The sequence below is a fragment of the Myotis lucifugus genome, unplaced genomic scaffold (genome assembly GCF_000147115.1).
Source record: "Myotis lucifugus unplaced genomic scaffold, Myoluc2.0 scaffold_25, whole genome shotgun sequence".
In the NCBI taxonomy this organism is placed as follows: domain Eukaryota; kingdom Metazoa; phylum Chordata; class Mammalia; order Chiroptera; family Vespertilionidae; genus Myotis; species Myotis lucifugus.
The window spans coordinates 9869886-9873882 of NW_005871073.1; the positions used below are offsets into that span (position 1 = coordinate 9869886).

Sequence of the window (3997 nt, forward strand, 5' to 3'; positions counted from 1 at the left end):
CATTCCAGAGTAGATGATGGGACGATTACAAAATCAACATCTAGTCTTCTAGCCATCCACTCTATTTTCACTCTTCCCTACTTTCATTCTATTTTGTTAAAAGAGAAGTCAGAACGCCTCGCTCCTCTGTTCAAAATTCCACAATGGCCTAAAACCTTGCTGTCACTCAAACAAGCCAGGCGCACACTCCCTGCTCAAGAGCTTTGCGTGTGTTAGCTGTGCAGGGAGCTCTCTCCTTCCAAATGTCATCATGGTTTTCTCTCTCTGCTTCTCCACAGCTTCACTCAAATGCCACCTCCTCGGTAAGGCCTTCCCCACCACTCTAACATCACAATCTTATTCCTCACTCTGGACATTGTCTGCCCTCTTTCTTTTTTGTATTTTCTACTTAGCACACCTAACCATTTAAAATAATGTATATTTTACTTTAGTATCTTTCTGACTTGTCCTATACCTGGAATAGAAGATCTATGTTTCTCTGTTTTGTTCCCTGAGGTGTGTCTAGATCTAAAAGAGTGCCTGTACCTAACAGCTGCATGTAGGTATTTGTTGAATGAATTGCATGACACCAAATAGAACAAACCTCTTGAACCAAAAGTGAGTAGGAAAAAGATGAGAAAATATGTAACATGTTCATTTGGCTTTACTACTTTGCATCAACTGCTTTTGATAAAGTTGAAATACTTTTATAATGTCAATCTTTTGCATAGTGGATTTTTTCATTTATCCAAATGTTCCTATCTTCGTTCCCAGAACTCCAAGCATGATGAGTAGCAAAAAATTGCTTTGTACTTCATCCACTCTCTCTATTCTTTTCCACCACTTTAAAGGCATAATGAGAGGGATTAGGAGTAAGAATAAAAAATATAGATAATGTCAAAATGGGCAAACAGTCCCTGAAAAAGACAGCTGGTCTTTTCAACGAAAATAGTCAAATGTGAGCACAAAGAAATTTTCTTCAATGAGGCACCCTATCTGGTTTGGGTTGTTTAAGCCACTAAATTCAAATAAATATACTTCTTACTTATTTTTTAAATATGTTTTTATTGATTTCAGAAAGAGGAAAGGAGAGGGAGAGAGAGAGAGAGAAACATCAATGATGAGAGAGAATCATTGATTGGCAGCCTCCTACATAACCCCTACTGGGGATCGAGCCTGCAACCCTGGGCATGTGCCCTGGCCTGGAATCAAACCCTGACCTCCTGGTTCATGGGTTGATGCTCAACCACTGAGCCACACTAGCTGGGCTCAAATAAAAATACTTTTTAAAAAAACTATATAAACTAATGTACTAGAAGGTAATTCTCATTACACAAGGAGACAGTGTTGCTCAGAAAAACTAAAGATTCTAAGTCATAAACATGAATCATCATCATGCACCCAAAATCACTACAGAAAGAACCAACGTGATTTTCCATATGACTACTGGTCCAACTTCTTCCAAACTTACTACCTTCTGAACGAAAATGGATGTTGCAAAAACAAAAACAAGGAAAACACAAATGCATTTATAAAGCCCCATTGGTAGGTGCTCTGTTTGAATACTCACTCAAAACAGCAGATCAGGAAATTGTCTTTCTTTTTTTATGGTTTTATTTTTTTTTTCATTGAACTTATTGGGATGACATTGGTTTGCAAAACCATACAGGTTTCAAGGGTACAACTCAGTAAAGTATCATCTGCACACTGCGTCATGCTCCCATCGTTCCAAGCAGAGTCTTTAGGGCCAAATTTTAAGAGGTAACTTTAAATTAAAAAGAATATATTTAAATTATACAACTGTTGAAGGTTAAAGTTGCTTCAGCCAGAACTCAAGTCTTTCTTCTTTTAAATTGTCTGCAGGTAGCCAGGGCTTTGTTGGCAGTGCCGGTGATGAGGGCTGAGGATTTACCTTCTCATGCTCTATCGGTGTTTTATTAATTCACTCTGAGAGATAAAGAGATGGAGGAGGTATGCCTTGGAGATTAGAGTTACCGCTGAACAAAGTCACCAATCAATTTGAGCAGTGTGTTCTGCTTGTAACATCAGCTCTCAATCATTCCCCATGTGCATTACCGTTAGGCAGATTTCCCACATGGAATGTTAACACCGGGCTGGCTTTCTCCTGCCATCAGCGTTCTCCCAAACCCACCTGGGCCATCCCAGGCTTGTGGGTGCTTCTCAAAGTCAAGTCATTTTCAATGCCATTTGCCTAAAGCAAATCATAATTAGGAGGGGAAAGCCGCTACCGGACAACAAAGTAACACATCCCAAAGGCAAACAAGCTACTCACGCTAAGTTTCACATAATAAGCAATTGAAAACGGGTTGTTACTAGGATGATATCATTTTTTTTGAAGACAGGTGATTTTTTAGGCATACACTTACAGGCCTCGTCCAGGACCCTTGGTGACCCAATAACTTGCATTTCAACAAGCTGGTTCCACCAGGGCATATTTAGAGCCCTCCCTGGGTTCTTAAAACACTTACCAAGTGTCTGAGAACACAAGTCCTAGGCATACTCTTCCACTTGTTGCTTATCTCCGTTTCATTCTCCTTGCTATTCCAAATCAAGGTTGACCTGTTTTTAATTTGTTGAAAGATAGCTTACAGGAAACTTCCAATCTCAGGATAACCTGGCAAGCCTTACTATTAAAGGAAGTTTTTAAAAAGTGAACACTCAAGATACTGCAAAATCCATTGAGGCCAGATAAAATACTTTTTTCTACTATGCTTGAGTAAGAGAGCTTAAACATGGGCTCCTGACTATCAACAAATACAAGGAAACTGGGAGTTTACAAGGAAGCCTAATACTTTGTTTCAACATATAAATCATTAAAACTCAAGGAATGAGCAACTGAGTACAGGAACATCCTAGTGACTATTATGTGAGTCCAGGTTAAGCTCTCCAGTTTCAGTTAGAGAATATTATTGTTGCCCTTTGAGCTAATGACTATTAATGGATGTGTATCTGACCATAACTGCAACATTATTTACACTCCAGTTTCTTGCCTTAAATATAACCTTGTACATACTGCTGCCAAACTCACATTGGACCCAGCCGGTGTGGCTCAGTGGTTGAGCATCGACCTATGAACCAGGAGGTCCTGGTTGGATTCCTGGTCAGGGCACATGCCTGGGTTGCAGGCTTGATCCCCAGTGGGGGGCAAGTAGCTGATCAATGATTCACTCTCATCATTGATATTTCTATTTCTCTCTTCCTCTCCCTTCCTCTCTGAAATCAATAAAAACAAAACAAAAAAACTCACATTGGCTGCTCACTCACCAGGAATAATAGTTAATTATAGTTGCCCCTATAATATGCTGTCCATTGATTCTCTTGATCAGTGATTTTTCACTTTTAAAGACAAAGATCTTTTTCTTCTAAATAAATCTTACTTAGCATCCCACTTTTTAAATAGGTTAAACAAGGCTACCCTGATTGAAGTGGGAATGGAGGCTTAGATTCCCTTCACACTCACCACCACCAGGCCTCAGACTCTAGAAGAAAATGGTGCAACCCTAGAGCTCTGCAGGGGGTGTTTTAAATCCATGCTGTAGATATTGTTACTATCACTGCTGGGTCAGACCAAGCTGTCAGAAAGACATACATTTGAGCCTTTGGGCCTTTGTAGATTAAATTGTCTGAAAGTTCTGAATCAAATTTACTCAAATTGCATTGAGGTACCTTGTTTTCATATTAAAAGTAGAGGCACAATGCACAAATTCGTGCATAGGTGGGGTCTGGCGGCCTGGCCCCAATCGGGGCAGATAGGGGCTGGGCCTGTCAGGAGGAGGAGATGGCAGGAGGTTGGCTGGCTGGCTGGCCCACCCTGATCAGGGCTCAATCAGGGCTGGGCTGGCTGGGGGAAGGGGCCGCAGCCGATTGGGCCAGCAGGCCCCACCCCCAATTGGGGTTGGGGGAGCTAATTGGGGGTGGGACTGGGCCATGGGGAGAGACTGTGGGAGGTTGGGCCAGCCGGCCCCACCCCAGATTGGGGTGAGGGTGCTGATCAGGG

General features: G+C 41.6%; 1 long non-coding RNA gene across 1 annotated transcript in view; it reads right to left on the reverse strand.

The window, feature by feature from the left end:
* Positions 1-1459: 1459 nt before the first annotated feature.
* The window catches only part of LOC111825416, an 8967-nt gene continuing 6429 nt past the window's right edge, over positions 1460-3997 (reverse strand). The window contains exon 3 of the long non-coding RNA XR_002828573.1: positions 1460-2191. This is a non-coding gene — a long non-coding RNA (uncharacterized LOC111825416). The remainder of the gene's footprint in view (positions 2192-3997) is intronic.